At 38.0% G+C, this 17712-nt stretch overlaps 1 protein-coding gene and 1 non-coding gene across 3 annotated transcripts in view; one reads left to right on the top strand and one right to left on the bottom strand.

Moving 5' to 3' along the window:
- The window catches only part of LOC145978836 (solute carrier family 7 member 14-like), a 782606-nt gene that overhangs the window by 396004 nt on the left and 368890 nt on the right, over positions 1–17712 (top strand). The window lies entirely within an intron of this gene.
- On the bottom strand, positions 1272–1343 carry TRNAT-GGU (transfer RNA threonine (anticodon GGU)). The gene has a single exon. It is a non-coding gene; the product is annotated as a tRNA-Thr (tRNA).

Here is a 17712-nt window from a genome sequence, read left to right as displayed (position 1 = left end):
ATTATCCGTGGAAACAAGTGAACTGTGGAAACATTTTTGTAGTGAACTTCCTGTACTGCAACAATTACAAATCAAACGTGCTATTGTATCTCGAAATGCTATTGCTTGACAATTAGTGGGTTTCTGTGATGCATCACAACAAGCATACTGTGCTGTAGTGTACCTTCGTTCAGTTTAAGTTGATGGTCATGTTGAAGTGAGGTTGGCAGGAGCAAAGACTAAGGTGCCTCCAATCAAGCAAATGTCTCTACCAAGGCTAGAACTATCAGCGGCAGTTTTATTGACACGATTGCTCGTAGTAATTTCCAATGTATTATCCTACAAATTGGAAGATGCGTGTGTGTGGACTGATTCTACCATTCTGATTGCTTGGTTATCCTCGACAACAAGCAGGTGGTAAACATTTATAGCAAACCGAGTGGCAGAAGTGAAGGAGAGTCTTCGTCATGAACAATGACCCCACATCATGGGAAAATCAAATCCTGCAGATCTTGCTACAAGAGGTATCAGTGCTTCAGATTTAGCTCAGTGTGAGTTATGGTGGGCTGGAGCAGAGTTCTTACGAGCACTTCAACTTCAGTGGCAATATTTGATCATCATGAAACAAGCAACGAAATTTTGGAAGAAGAAATAAAAGAAGAGAAGAAGATTGAAGTTACAGTTATGTACATGACAGTAAAAAAAGATCTGATCAGCAGATATTGAAGCTTTTCTAAAATAACTAACTAACTAACTCTCTAGCCTTCTAAAACCAGAAGGTCCATGGCTGCAGCAACACAGACCTTCCATCTGTCCCTATCCATCCCTACCAATTTCCTTTAGGTCCATCTCAACATTATCCCTCCATCTTCGTCTTGGTCTACCTACTGGTCTCTTACCATCAGGTTTCCCAACAAGAATCCTGTAAACTCTTCTTTCCTCTCCCATTCGTGCCACATGGCCTGCCCACCTAAGTTTTCTTGATTTGATGATTCTAATAATATCTGGACATGAATACAAATTATGTACTTCTAAATTATGTAACCTTCTCTACTCACCTGTCTCCTCATCCCTTTTAGGCCCAAATATTTTTTTAAGGATCTTATTTTCAAATACTCTTAATTTATGTTCCCCTTTCAATGTTTCACATCCATATCCATATCATACTACAGGCATATTTACTGTTTTGTATATTTTAGCATTTAGTTTCTTAGATTTTAAACGAGAAGACAAAGTTGTAGATTAGGCACACACAGGAGTTGTACTACGCAGAAATTTTCAGCGAAGAATGCAGGCTCGACCAGGACTCGAACCCGGGTCTCTGGCATACCGTGCCATTGCTCTAACCACTGAGCTACCGAGCCGGCCTGGCCTCACCTGATCTCTCGCTATCGCTGTTTTGCCTGCGTGGAATCGTCTCTGCCAGTGCTACTGCAAAGGGATCTGTTGCCTTTGAAACACAGTAGACTTCCACGTTGCCTGGTTCGAGTCCTGGTCGAGCCTGCATTTTTCGCTGAAAATTTCTACTGAGAACACAAAGGTTTATGAAGAGAAAAGTAACATGCATTTCCTGAATTAAGCCTGCTTTTCATTTCCCCTTTAATATCGTTTTCATTTCTTAGTATTACTCCTAAGTACTTGAATTTGGAAACTGGTTCAAAGAGTTGTTATCAATAATTAGATTTTGATTATTACCTAAGATTTGGTTTCGGCCTGTAAGCATATATTTAGTGTTCTCTTTGTTTACTTCCAAACATTTATCTTTAGCTGCTTTGAAAAATATTTTTTTATTATTCTTAATTGTATTTACATCATCCCCCAGTAAGTGTACATCATCTGCATATGCTCTAACAGTTGAATCGCACCGTTTAGCTTTAGTCCATCGTTAGTTTCTTTTATTTTCCTAACAGCGTATTTTAGGCAAAATTAAAGAGCAATGGAGATAGTGCATCTCCTTGTTTTAACCCATCATGAATTTGTCAGACATATTAATATCCAATTTTACTTTCTGTTTCACTGGTGCATACTTTTATCATATTAACAAGCTTCTTATTCATTCCAAACTCGACTAATATATTATATAATTTATCTCTTTTGACTGAATCATATGCTTGTTTAAAATCAGTGAATAGCTGATGGACATTTTGATTATATTCCCACTTTTTCTCAATTGTCTGTTTGATGTGAAAAATTTGATCTGTTGTTGATCTGTTACGTTTAAATCCACATTGATAATCACCTATAATTTCATAAGCATATGGGGTTAGTCTTCCTAAAAGAATGTTAGATAAACTTTTCTAGAATACAGATAATAATGGTTGTGTTCAATGCTCGTTAATCAGTAAACCAGAGAAGGCAAGGAGCATTGACGACTGAAGAGCTTATGACAGCGACGACGTCTCTTGTAAAACAAGCTCAGAAAGGTGAATTCATAGCAGAGTTACATTGTTTACAAATTAAAATTCTTCTTCCAACGGAAAGCAGGTTAGTGTGTTTGACTCCATTTTTTGATGAGGTAGGTGTCATTCGTGTTGGAGGGAGACTACACAAAGCTAGAATAACAGTGGACCATAAACTTCCAATGTTGCAAAGCACAAATTGACCACTTATTAATTAATAAGTGAACATTTAATTAATCTTCATGCTGGGTCTCAGTTAGTGTTGGCCTCATTGTAAAGAAAATTCTAGACACTGAGATGGTGAGATACAGTGCGTAACATTGTAGAGAAATGTGTAACTTGTCATCGCTTTTGTACACAAGCTGGAGAACAATTAATGGGTAGCTTACTGGAATCTAGAATCAATCCTTCTCGTCTATTTATAAACTGTGGTGCGGATTATGCAGGGCCAACACTGTTGAAAAAAAGGTCGGACGCTCTCTTAAGCAGTATAAGGGTTATGTTGCCTTATTTGTCTGTTTCGCAACGAAGGACATTCATTTAGAAGAAGTAAGCAGTGGAACTACAGAGACGTTTTTTGCTGCACTTAGGAGATTTGTGTCTCGTCGTGGAAAACCCATTAATATTTACAGTGAATGTTGGACAACGTTTGTTGGGGCTAATAGAAAGTTTAAGGAATTCATGAGACTTGCAAAACAACCAAAACACAATGAAACTATTTCAAGTTCTCTAAGCAGCTTAGGCATCCAGTGGCATTTCAATGTTCCTCGTAATCCTCATACAGGAGGCTTGTGGGAGATTGGTGTCAAATCAGTGAAATACCACCTCAAAAGAGTTGTGTAAAATGCCATACTTACCTTTGAAGAGTCATATACAGTATTAACGCAAATCGAAGCATGTTTGAATTCCAGACCGTTAACACTTACTCCAGGCCATTTCTTAGTAGGAGATGCATTGATAGCTACTCCAGATAGAGACTTTGCTACTGTCGAAGTGGCAGCTCGTGCAACGGCTGACGCAGTATTTCTGACGAAAATGGTGTAGGGACTACCTATCTCAGTTACAACAGCGTCCTAAGTGGAGGAAGGAGCAACGGAATCTACAGGCTGATCACTTGCTTGTGGTCAGAGAAGATCAACTTGCACCTCCACAATGGAAACTTGGCAGAGTAATCAACGTTCATCCAGGTGAAGATGGATTGGTTAGAGCAGGAATAGTGAGAACCAGCGAAGGAACCTACAAGAGGCCAGCGGTGAAGCTGTCCCTTTTGACAGTAGGTGAAGTTGAACACCAGTGAGAAAGAACTTAAACTTTCAAATTTATGCATAAAAAGCAATCATTAGTTTGTTCAATTTCTTTTTAATTTTCTGTTGTCATTTTTAGCAATAAATTTTGGAAAATTGCATTCAATTTATAATTGTTCATTACAAATGTGTTCTATAATGTGTACTTAGTAAAGTGTTGAAATTAAACATTTCAAGGTGAGCGCTATATTCCGTACCTTGCACATTTGGATCCATGCCCGCAAGAATATTTTCTGGACACTAATGCCTACTAAAAAAGAGAGTGGATAGTCTGTGTGAGAGAGAAGCGACGCAATGTGAGATGTATTGAAGGCTGTCTGCAATCAATGTATATTTTGCAACGAATACATTATACAATGCATAATTGAGTGTTTTTATTATGTGTATTAGTCTAGCTATATCATCATTAACCTTCCTGGAAATCCTACAAACAGCGTCCAAAATAAGAAGAGTGATTCCTGTTGGATCACGGGCGCGAAAAATGGCTTCTGATAAACTTTCAAATTTATGCATAAAAAGCAATCATTAGTTTGTTCAATTTCTTTTTAATTTTCTGTTGTCATTTTTAGCAATAAATTTTGGAAAATTGCATTCAATTTATAATTGTTCATTACAAATGTGTTCTATAATGTGTACTTAGTAAAGTAAAAAAAAGGTAAAGTGTTCCCCTGTGCAAAGCACCACGCCATGAAGGCGTATAGGGGGTGTGGGGGTAACGCCCCACACTTTCTTGATCCGGTCGTGAGTGGGGGTGATGTGATCAGCATCACGTCCCTGACCGCCTTTACCCCCCAGGGTTTCCCCCAGGTACCCATGTTATTCGACGCTGGGTAGGCGCCGGGGCCGCTTCCACCGTTAGAAAAGTTCCCGGAACTTAGTAAAGTGTTGAAATGAAACATTTCAAGGTGAGCGCTATGTTCCGTACCTTGTACATTTGGATCCAAGATGCCCGCAAGAATATTTTCTGGACACTAATGCCTACTAAAAAAGAGAGTGGATAGTCTGTGTGAGAGAGAAGCGACGCAATGTGAGATGTATTGAAGGCTGTCTGCAATCAATGTATATTTTGCAACGAATACATTATACAATGCATAATTGAGTGTTTTTATTATGTGTATTAGTCTAGCTATATCATCATTAACCTTCCTGGAAATCCTACAAACAGCGTCCAAAACAAGAAGAGTGATTCCTGTTGGATCACGGGCGCGAAAAATGGCTTCTGATAAACTTTCAAATTTATGCATAAAAAGCAATCATTAGTTTGTTCAATTTCTTTTTAATTTTCTGTTGTCATTTTTAGCAATAAATTTTGGAAAATTGCATTCAATTTATAATTGTTCATTACAAATGTGTTCTATAATGTGTACTTAGTAAAGTGTTGAAATGAAACATTTCAAGGTGAGCGCTATGTTCCGTACCTTGTACATTTGGATCCAAGATGCCCGCAAGAATATTTTCTGGACACTAATGCCTACTAAAAAAGAGAGTGGATAGTCTGTGTGAGAGAGAAGCGACGCAATGTGAGATGTATTTAAGGCTGTCTGCAATCAATGTATATTTTGCAACGAATACATTATACAATGCATAATTGAGTGTTTTTATTATGTGTATTAGTCTAGCTATATCATCATTAACCTTCCTGGAAATCCTACAAACAGCGTCCAAAACAAGAAGAGTGATTCCTGTTGGATCACGGGCGCGAAAAATGGCTTCTGATTGGCTGTCATTCTGGAAGTTAATGCAATGTTCCTTCAAGGTAATGATATATTACAGGATTCAAATTGAAAATTTAGATTTCAGAGATCCATCCCAAAAACGACAAGAAACCCTTTTAAATTGAAGTTATTTTTTTAGCACATTTTTAAAGTTAATTATGAAAGACAAAAGCAGAACTTCTTCTTTAAGTAATTTCCCTATTTAAAGTTACATCAGTGCAAACACTGTAACTACTTACTACCATTGAGTTGTATGTCCAACTTATTGCAAAGAATACCACAATAGAACCAGTGGCATATATGATAAAGTGGTTTGCCGGTGAAATTATTATATAAATTATTGCATTTCAATGCCATTTGCAAAGATTATTGATATTGTTCAAGAACATTATGCTTGTAATTACTCATTGTAACACTTTGTTTTGCAGGCTTTTTGTTCATTTGTTCAAAGTTATATAACGTGGCTATGCTAACTTTATGAACTAATTATTACCATGAGAATGAGTTTTGATCAGATGAAAACCAACATAGCGTAACAGAGATGTTTGTTTGAGACTCAAACCCAAAATATACAAAAACAAAAGCACCGAATTCATGTGTCAATGATATACAATCATATACATCATTTAACAATGATGAGTCGTTGTCACCCACACCTCATAAGAAAAGAAAGCTTTTAATAAATGAGGAGCAGATAAATTCATAGCTTAGAAAAGGTTTTAAAAAAATCCATAATAGGGGGAGGGAGTGGAAAATTCATCCCACATTAATTTGAGGGTTTTATGGAAAACATTTGGCTATAAATGTTCTCTTTCATTGCAAAACTGTTATATGTAATACGTACAACAGTATGTAGATGGAGTTCATCAAAAGTAAAAACACCATCCAATCACTCGTTTAAATGCAATTCAAATATACAGTATTGCATGCTATCTAACTTCATATAGTAGCAAACTTAAATGAAAATAGTGTGGGTAACCATTATTTGTTGTGGATAGGAAATACGATTTTTGTTTCTAATACCTCAGAATGTGTTATATTTATTAAAAAAATATCACGAAACAAAAATCCTTAGGGCATAAAGTGCATCATATTCTCTCCACTCCATAATTAATACATAGTTTAGTAAATTTTCTACACTTTGCTGTCTTTCAGATGAAGATCTATCAATATTGATCTATACGTTTCACAACAGCAGAATTAGATGCGGAGTTGTCTTTTGGCTACTCTTGTAGAACGTAAACAATAGCACCTCTTGACCTACCTGTTAGAATGATACTAAACATGGCGGTTACCGTTCAATAGGTTTTTGACTGAGAGAAAAGCATCTGAGTAAATGCTTCATGTCGCTCATTAACATTAATGAAAAGTTAAAAGTATAAGCTATTGCTATTATAAGCTTATCATTGGTGCATTATTATTACATATTTTTGTTGATTACACTGGTGACATGGGTTTTGATGTCTCGCAGATGACAGTTCTCTGAATAATATCAGCATGCTCATTCCAGAAATGAAATCACTTTTTACCCATCATGTCTAGTTTTTTTCAGAAAACAGCGATATATTAGCTGCCTTAATTTCACAATAAAAAGTGTAGTTCTATTATCTCCCCATTATCTCTGTATAGATAGTGGTAAAATATTGATTTTCTACAATACAAATTTCAACAATACAATACAATACAATTTTCAACTACAAATGCATCAAGAATTGTAGAATTGTTGAATTTAATCCACCTTCCATCTTTACATGAAACATTGGCACGAAAATTGTATGGACTTTGATTACGCAGTTTTATTTTCGAAATCCCTCATGAAAATTTCGTTCGCAAAATGTCCAATACTGAATGTTATAATGTGGTTGGTTGATTGAACTTAGTGACGTGGAGAAAAATCCTGACCTGATGGGAAGACATTGATGTCATTTCCGTGATCACCATTCAAAATTCTTCCAGAATCACCTATTGTTTTGGAAACAACCAAAATTTCCCGTGCATAAATTTATTTTGTTGCGTTGTGCAAATGTGATGCTACATGTTATATTACATTACATGTTATAAATGTAATGTAATAGAAACTATGAGAATTTTGATTGTGAAAGTGTGAAAAATTCTGACGTGATGAAACAGAATGGATGTTATTTCCGTTATCAGCATTGAAAATACTTTCAGAAACGCCTATTGATTTTAAAACATCCGAACCTGTGTTATTTTGCCGGTAGGCATGCGATTAAATGTTACATGTTACTATAATTCGTAATAATTCAGTCCCTCTAAGTCATCATTTTTTTCCCGAACACAATTGGAAGGTGTATTTAAGTATATTGTGAAATGATACCCTAAATAACATATATGTGATGCAATGGTGTACATCTTTAGAGGATAAATTAGACGGTCACTGCCCTCTCTTTTTAAATTTCAGCATCAGAGAATTAAAACAGAGTCTACAGGAACAGTCAGTGATATTACAAGTGAGAATGATGAATTCGTTGTTCAAAGTTGATAAAAAAAAGTGCCTAATTGAAATAAATGCTATTAACTAACGCCTACCTTAATTTGTAGACACACAAAATCTGAGTGTAAAATAGTGTCTACGAGGATAGAGCTGTCACATGAGTCAATCTTGCTGCAAGAGTCCAGTGTGTGAGAGTAGTGAGTAATCTATTCAATGGCCGGCGTGAGTTATAACTTTCTGCTACTCCGAGCACCCACTGTTAGGTGGAAGCAGACATTGCAGTGATCAGAACGCTACATTTTATAAGTAGCTTCGCTACAACTACAGCTACTCTTCCAAAAAGTAGCTCGCTTGGTTAGCTACTCCTGTTCGCTACTCGCTACTTTGCTACTTTTGCGCTACTTCTGTATTAAAAACTTAACCAACTATATGGCTATTCAAAAGAAGCCCTAGTATGATAGTTGTACGTACTGAAAAATAGATTCTGTTATTTATTACCATTATTCCCTTCATTCTATAATATTTATAGCAGTGTTACTTCAGTTAATACATATTTTTAATAAAGTGTTTGAGAATAAAATACCTTTGTAAGTGGCATATCAATTCAAAAAACTATTTCTTACACGTATCGGTGATGTTTTTATTGTCATTTGAAAAAAATATTTATGTGATAGACTTCTTTCTAAAATTAATTGAAAGAATATCACATGTATCGAAATTAACTAGAACATGTTGCACAAAATGGGAATAAGATAAACATGTGATATTTAGCAATTTAATCTTCTTAACTTAAACAGAATGTTATTTGGGGGACGGCGGATATTTGCTCGAACCTTGAGGATAGCTGGGAGATGCTTCTAATGGTATAAATGAGAAACAGTTGGAACAATGCTTTATGTAAGCTTTTCTGTTGGAAATTCTTCCCCGAAGACACAGTGGAAATTGTAATTATCATTTTGTATTCAAAGGGCTCCAGGTTCGATACCCGGCAGAGGGCACGTGGTGGTTCATATCAGTCTCGATTAGCTGATTTGTGCATAAAGTGGACTCAAAACAAACACTAGGAAAGACTTCTATAGATCGACCACAAGGAAAAAAACCTTGGACGAAAAGTCCCCGCGCAGCTTTCCCTTCTTCCCTTCAACACGGGCCATAAGGAAGCATGGTCCTCTCTCCCCTTCCTATCCTCGTTGAAGTACGGTGCACAGGAGTCGCGGGTCTGCGCAGGTTGTTTTGCTTGTGGTTCCACTATAATTGGGAAGATGGGATCTTCCTGCTCCTCCATTCCTCACTCTGCTAATCATTCTTCCTCATTCTCAAAATTAGCCAAAAGTGGCAGAAAACGGCCATAGATAAGAAAATAACTAAATAAATAATGCATCCTCATTGCCATGATTAGAAAAAGTTACAGAAAAGGGACGCAAAAGTAGGAAAAATACATAAATTTGAAAAGTGTGTATTTTAACAAAAAAATGTCATTTCTGCAGTAAAGTCAATAACTTGTACGTTCTTTTACAATATGATAAAATATATTGAGGAAACTGATGTGTAAACCCGAGTGTTCTAAACATATTGTAATTTTGAAATTTGCGAACAATCATTATGACCAAAATAATTGTAATTCCAGAAACACTATCGTTCTTGTAACAATAATTTCTTGCCAGTGTGATCCTATACACTGACAATGATCAATGCTGTTTACGAACTGAATCGTTGATTGCTGGCACTATTGCTTTGTCAGATTAGTAGAAAATGGATCGCCCGTTCTTGCACTGTAAATTGGGTTTTACACAGTAAATATCGATATTTTGCTGTCTGTTACGCCATCGATATCCACAGGATTTGTTCCAGAGGTGGCATAAACGGGGCATTTTTTCCTCGCGGTGTAGCAAATGAGGCATGATTCTCCCCAAAATAGCGATGCAGCTAAAATAAATGGCTATTAGCCGGAATATATTCATATATGCCAGTTAGTTATCTGGATATTAGAATTATGCAAATGCTAATTAAATAAATTATGCAAAGATTTATAATCTGCGATATAAAGATATTTATAATCTAGATTATCTGTATTTGCATGTAATGGATTTTGTCTTTTTGAATCTTTTGCAAAAGTAAGCAATATTGTCATTTATTTTTGACGCCTTTGTCACATTCAAAAATTACCTCAAAATGCTACGAAAAATGTAGCTGTAGCGAAATTTTCGCTACAACTACAGGAATTTTGTAGCTTCGATACCGCTACAACTACAATTTAAAAAATGTAGCGTCGCTACAGCTACCGCTACAAATTTTGTAGCTAGTTACAGTTGCGACGCTACAAGTAGCGCGCTACTTCCGACCACTGTGCCAGGCTGCTGATCTTTGTGGGTACGCAAATATATTCTTCTTAGGACCGGCGTATCTTTAAACACCTTTCTTAATGGGACCCAAAAAAATGTTGGGACTTTTTGCCGGTCCCAATAAGGAAAAGGCATTTCGAGACTCCTGAGAGCCCTTGCGACCTGTACGCGAAGTATTTCGAAGGTACCAAAAAGTTCATATTTGTTGGATTAGTGTTTATGTCGCTGTGTTACACTCTGCCACCTGCTGGTGAAAGCTGGTACCTTCAAGGCTGTGTAAAACTGTGGTGTTTAATCGCATCCCTTGGTACCGTGAAGTGTGGGTGTGTAAAATCTTGGATCTATTTCGCATGTATTGGTACCGAACATCCCAGGGGGATGAGAGGCGAGGAAAGGTACGTGCAAATGCCGACGGGGTTCCCCTCTCGCCTGGCCGTCTTGTTGCTTCCGAGCTGTCAATGTTGCCAACTTAAAACTTTGGAACCAGATCTGTTTTTCTATTATCTTCTAACCCTCCAAGTGTAATTGTAATTGATTTGTTTTGTTTTACTTCGCTTTTTGTACCACTGTTGGCTAATTTGCCAAGATGGGGATGAGTGATGATATCATGAAATTGATGAATCGACTCCCACAACATCCATGCCCAGACCGGGATTCGAACTCGTGAACCCTGGTGTCGTAGCGCGATGTGTTAACCACTCCACCACGGGGGTCGGCTTTAATCCTGCAATCAAACAAAATGCTACAATAGAATTTATTCCTCCAAATGTGACCGTTCTATATGTGCCTATAACAAATTATTAGTTGGGTTTTACTATAATACTGGTAAACAGAAATCCATTTGTAAAGCTCATTTTCTTCCATTACCAGGAAACAAAGAGTAGAGTTATCAGATGTTATCAGTAGAAACTCGTTACTTGTCTCCTTTCGGCCATGATGAGGATAAGAATGGAGATTTCTGACCAAGGCGACAAGCGATCCGGCAAAAAGGGGGGGGGGTTCATATCGAAGTGACAAGTGACACGATACCTCTGTCTACAAGCAAGCGTTCTTCTCAAATGCTCTAACAGACCAAGGCGACACGCTGCATGACATCCATGACTTTCAGAAGCGGAAGCCGAGAAGCGAAACGTTTCGAAACGAAGAAGCAAGTCTCGCCTGTTACTTCCGTTTGTCAATATCCTGAATTGGGTCGCCTAGGTCTGGTGTTCGAGCTTTAACAGTGAATGCTTACTTGAAGACTGAAGTGGCTTGTCTTTCTTTTCGCTTGTCACTTCGGTATGAACTTCAGTGTCATTTGCAGCCGTCGTTTGCTACTTGTTGCCTGTCGTTTCGGTTTAAAATCTCTCGGCAAGAAAGCATTCAATGCGTAGGCATGACCACCAGACCGAAGCAACACGATAACGTCCCTAGTGCGTGAAACATGCAAGTGGCACGTGTAGTTTGTCATATCACATTTGTTAGAAAGTTTTATTTATTTAAGAATTTTTGTTTCCAAAGCCATTTATCGCTTCGGTACGAAAGTTCCATTGGGACGAAGCGACGAGCAACGAGGGGTTTCTCACTGAAGTAACACTACCCGTGCAGCATAGCATATATTATTGAGTGTTTGTTTCCAAGTGACACGTGACGCGTCTCGCTTCGGTCTGAAAGCATCCCAAGACTCGTACGGTATTCGAACATAGGATCCCTATTCGTAGAACACGAACACAAACGTTTATACTTCTCAAAGTTAACGGCTTGATTGCAATCCTTAACTACATTTAATTTCAATGCAGTTCTTTTTTTAACAGTCGTGTTTGGCAACACTGCTAAGTGAAGCGAAGTTTTCACTCTCGCCTCTGCAGCCGCGCCGAAACCGTGGACAGAGAGCTGTGGATGTCTTTTTGCGACGTTGCATGCTACACGTATTTGACGTCTTCTGTACTCGCTCGCTCTGTTTAATGTGCGACTAAACGAGAGGGGAAAGTCTTCACCCGACAACGTCGCAGGGGCAAAACAATCGCTTCCTTGCTTGTAGTAAGTTAACCGCGCATTTTCCCCCTGTGTCTGTTGTCACGGTATCTTACGCTTGATCTCTCCATTGCGTTATTTTCACAAAGTAGGAACTGTGTCCTGCTCGTCACTTCGGTTTGCGTGTGTTTCTTCATAGTTCAAATGTAAAAAGATAACATACAAATGCTTACGCAGAGATATTCGCATTATTATATGCGTATAACGCATTTGCTTATACATAATTGATTGATTGATTTGGTGTTTTAAGTCCACTTTATGCACAATAAGGCTAATCGGGACTGGACCTACAGTTTAAAGTGGGATCCGAACCACTATGAGCTTCCACCGGTTATCGAACCCGGGATCCCTTGATTACAAGGCAACGACGCTACCACTGCGCCATCTTATGCATAAAAGAACCGAGAGAACAATGACATGTACATTTGATAATGTTCCCCACCAGAAAACTTTAAGGGAAAAAGCTCGAGTTGAAGACATCGATTCAATTTTTTATATAATGCCTGGAAACAACATATTTGCCTTCTATGACCTTAACGAAAATATTAAATCCACTGTAGTAAACATTACTTTCTAGATTGCAAAATAAAATGTAAACGACATAAATACTCTTCCCGTTTCTAAACCTGACAATTTATAGCCGTGTATTTGATTGCACTTTATAATTAATAATGAAATTAAGTAAATGGTCACAAAGTATTCAGGTTTAGTGAATGATAGCGTATTCCTTCCCTCAGTGTGGTCTTTATATAACAATATTTACAAAGTTACAGAAGCAAATGTACTTGAAGGGACAGCAAAGATTTTATGCCATCAAAATATATGTGGCGACTGCCTGTGTTCTCCCCTGTGTATGGCAGCGTGCCGTGACACCATTCGAGCAAATGATATGGCTCCACACATTCTCGATCTCTGCCGTAGTGAAAGAGACATGAATGATCAACACCACGCTCTGATGTAATCTAGGGGTGGCGGGTTCGACACGCGGTGGAGGCACATGGCACAGTGGTTCGGATCCCACTTTAAACTGTAGGCCCAGTCCCGATTAGCCTTACTGTGCATAAAGTGGACTTAAAATTCCAATCAATCAATCGATCAAAAACCACGCTCTGATGAAGCATTATAAAGGGAAGTCTCCTTAAAACGAACATATTCAGTAGATTCGACTCTATTGCAGCTCACCTGCGTGAAGGAAAGGTTAACACAGTGCGTTACGACGATACGTGGTTTCAGGTTCGAATCCCGGCCTGCTCATGGGTGTTCCTTTGACGGTGCCCTTCATCAATTTCATCATATTCTTACTCATCCTCGTCGTTTGGATTAGCCAAAAATGAAAAAAACGACGCTAAAAATAATCTAATCCAATGTATTCATTTGTTACCTTCTGGCCTCCATGAAGAAGTAGCTACGAAGCCAGAAGCCCTCCTTTTGAATCCTGGGTGAGGAATGGATATATCATCGTGTTCGTTCTAATTCCACCATTAATTCTTATTAACGATTAACCTACGACGTAGAAAAACGCTTAAAATTAACGTAAATATACGTCGCATTCTTCTGTCGCTACATTGATGTGGATCATTTCTCTATCCTAGGGGGAAAATGTTAGTTTAGCAACGCGAAGAATATTCGCTTTCGAGGCAACCCAAGGCATTAAGAGGCAGTGGTGTAGCAAGGGGTGAGGGAAGTGCCCGACCGCATGGCTCCTCGCGCGTAAAGGTGCCTCGCGTCGAATGAGCTTGAAACGAAAAATGTTATAAACAGAAGTGGTTGGGACATGGAAAATGCTATTTTTGTGGGAAATAATATTAAAACATTTATTTATTATTTATCTGGTTTTAAATTCTAATTAAACGTTATAATTTGAATGAATACGTCAAATCAGAAGCATAACATACAGGCAGGCAGGTCTTAAGCCTAAGGGGCACGAAAGAAGTAAAAAATGATCGTCGTATTTCTCACGTGAAACAGTTAGCAAAAATTCACGATAACTTGCTTAGACATTTTTACCCATTTATTCTTTCATTGAATAAAAAGCCCGTTGTCTTGTATTCTCTTCTTTCTCTTTACCTTTCACTCCCGAATTTAATAAGTTAACAACAAACACCTCCAACTGCCACGAAGCAAGCGTGAGGCATTTAAATGCTCGCGTTTTTTCATTCCTTCCTAGAACAGGCCTGTACCCAGGATATTTTTGAAGTGGTTGGAGACAAATCCGAAAATGTGGAACAAAAGAGAACATCCGAAATGCTGTTGGATTTGTTGAATTAGGCTATTTTACGTCGATTTTCTGACACTTTTGGCTGATCGCGATGATGAGGATGAGTAACGATATGATGAAATTGATCAAGGAACACTCGCAAAGAACATCCATGCTCAAACCTGGATTCGAACCCGTAACCCACGGCTTCGTAGTACGCTGTGCTAACCACTCCGTCCAGTTGGTCGACCCTGGTCGGCGAAATGCTGTTGGGAGTATAGGATGTGACCACCAATGTTATGGTAGTATTATTGTACGAGCTAGTGCTAGCTCGTAGATACAATGCTAAGTGTACACTCAACGGTTAAAGCAATATGTCCATCTCCTTTGAATTGTCATTCAGTCTGTTTTCCACAGTGTCATGATAATGGGTTGAAATAGGAACGCAGATGTCAACATAAACTTCGCATGAAAAGAATTAATGACCCCGTAGAACAACACAAGTTGTAGAGTAAAGAGAGAATGAAAATGGTGGTGAACAAATTGCCTACTATTATCTTTCCTAGTTGTAGAATTGTAGAGTTGCAATGTTACGGTCCAAAGTATCGGGAAAAATCAACTCACTGATAACCCCCTCCCCCCTATCCGACAATCAGCATTCAGCAACGCAATCGCTTACAGACTAAAGTTGTCACAAGGCGTACAGCTTGGTGCTTATTGTTTACGTTCAATTCTCAGAAGTATTCGAATATTTCTGTCTTCCGCAAACTAACAATATTTTATTTTTTTAGAAATGTTCTTGTACCAGCACCATTGAACAGCCGTGAAAATTCTATGGTTAGAAAATAATACATTTGTAAATGAAATGATATACATTAGCAATCATTATTAAAATGAAGAACATGTCTAAATGTGGGTTAACCCCCCACCCCCACAAATAAAACTCGAAACATTTTGGTAAATACGACTTAAGTTTGAAATAAATTGGGACAGGGATTTGGAAGAATGGACTGTCTCGACTAAATTAAATGTCTTGTAAACAGGCATCAATGATTATAAAACAAAAATTACAAGGACAGTTTACTTTCCCTTGGTAGATAAGGTTTAGCATAGTGCTGGTGCAAAGGTGGAAAAAAAGAGGGGAGAGACTACTCGCCCCCCATTTCCCCTTAATTTCCGCCACTGGATGGGGGCCTCGCATTCTAATCTCTTCCAGGGCGTCGCTATATGTTGCTACGCCACTGTTGAGAGAGGATTACTAAATTCAAAATTCCATCTTTCGAAGCGTCATACATGTTTTGTGCACTAGTTTTTATACAAGTACTTATTGTTAGTTGATTTAATTTATTTGACGTCGCATTTCTACCACTTCTGGCTAATTGCGAGGATGCAAACGAATGTCAGAAATTAATGAAGGGACAATCACAGATTTAAGGTTCTTATCAATAGCAACCAATTTTCGCGACGTGTGCAAGTCGCAACTGGACGTGTTCATTGGCAAAATAGGGGTGACGGAACTATGTTCAGGAAGTGAGTTTCGTGAAAATTGTCTGCTGTGGAAACAACAATGAAATTTCAAACGTAGTAACATCACCATCAAAATACGTAGAGATGTTTACGAATTATGTAAGGGTACAGAATGAAAAAAAATAACCATCCATATACTACTATATACGCAAACGGAACATATCAGGAAAGTATTCATTACGTCACATTAGTAGATAAACTTGTTTGTAAACCAGGAACTTTATTTTGGATCATTCACTTAAATTGGTCTCCTTAGTAAATCGTATAATCAGCACAAATGCACACAGCAGTAATCAGGATAATATTCACTAGTAATAGTGTTCACAATAAAGAAAATGTAGTAACTGAATGTTTTTTGGCATTCTGTATTGTATCGAGGGCGTTTGTAGAATGTGCAACAGGGACCAAAGCGTCACAGTTTTATTTGTTCCACTTCGAAACGGTTTGTTACGAATTGTAAGAGATATCACAAACACAACACAGAAAGCAGTAATAAACACAGCAAGCGAACCTTAGCAAGCAAAAGGCACAGGGTGGTTTGGTGAGTGTTCTACCTGCTTCCCCTCTCGCGTTTGGAATCGTACTTTCCAGCTAGTTTCGTTTCCCTTGAACGGACTTTACCAGTCAAATAATTTAGAACTCCAAGTTACTTGGTGACAAATAAAAAAAATACTACACTAATCCGAAAAAAAATTTACCTTACTTCACAGAATATAATACTAATATGATCCTTTCTTTAACATGGAATTATCATTACCCGCAGACTATATGAGTGTTTCCAAAGATCTGCTGCATATACCCTTTCCCTCATAACAAACATCAACTAAAAAGTAAAACACGAGCGTTTCTCTATTTGCAGTCCGTCATTGTTTACGTGTAGCACGCAAGGTTAAAGTTTCAGGGTTTGAATCCCAGAAAAGCATGTTTTTGCACTTGTCCTTTCTTGCATCATGATAAGATGTACAAATGTCTCAGCTCGACAAAATTCGACGGCAGAACTGTTCTGCTGCTTGCAGGAGTGTATGTTATCTGCTTCAGTAATCTATACTCCCGTGTTCCACCTGCCAGGCTGCGAGAGTAGTGCTTTCAATTATTTTGACTGGTATGCAATTTTCGCTGCTGGCTACAAGCAAGGTGTAACAAAATCATACCTCATGTGATATTGAATTTGAATTTAAAAATTTTGGGTGCGTCAGCACTTAGGCTATTTTGCACCCGTCACAATATACGGGGTCCAGCTCCTTACCGTAACTAAAATAGCATTATTGCACTGTCTTGTTACTAAATTACAAAAATTTTCTGGCTTTCGTTAAAAGCTGAGGCTGCAAAGTGGAACTCAGCACACACAAGGACAAAAAACAGGACAAGACACACAAAATTATACTAGCCATAGTGCCAGTCGCCAGAGCCTCGTTCGTCTGCAAAATGTAGTGTAGGGTGTACTACTTGACAATTGGGTGTACTACGTTGAAGGCCACCCCTTACACCCCACCTCAAGTGGGGATTGTTACAGATTAATTATTCGTTAAAATTAACATCAACAAGATAGCAAACAATGAACTATGAATCAACGAAATTAATAACAGCGTTTGCTTTTCTTTGACGGTTTACTCAGGAAACTGACCAGTGATCCAATATTTTGTTCCCAGTTATTTAAATTCATTATTTTATTATTATTATTATTTAAATCTTGTATCTACAAAGAAAATTAAAAAAAAAGAAACATAAGGACGTCTTATTTGAAATTCGTAACCCCGTAGCGTGAAACGAAAGGTTGGAGG

This window comes from Lepisma saccharinum, chromosome 25, assembly GCF_977018435.1.
Source record: "Lepisma saccharinum chromosome 25, izLepSacc3.1, whole genome shotgun sequence".
In the NCBI taxonomy this organism is placed as follows: Eukaryota; Metazoa; Arthropoda; class Insecta; order Zygentoma; family Lepismatidae; genus Lepisma; species Lepisma saccharinum.
Note: the sequence above shows the minus strand (reverse complement) of the source record. Positions and strands in the feature narration are given on the sequence as shown.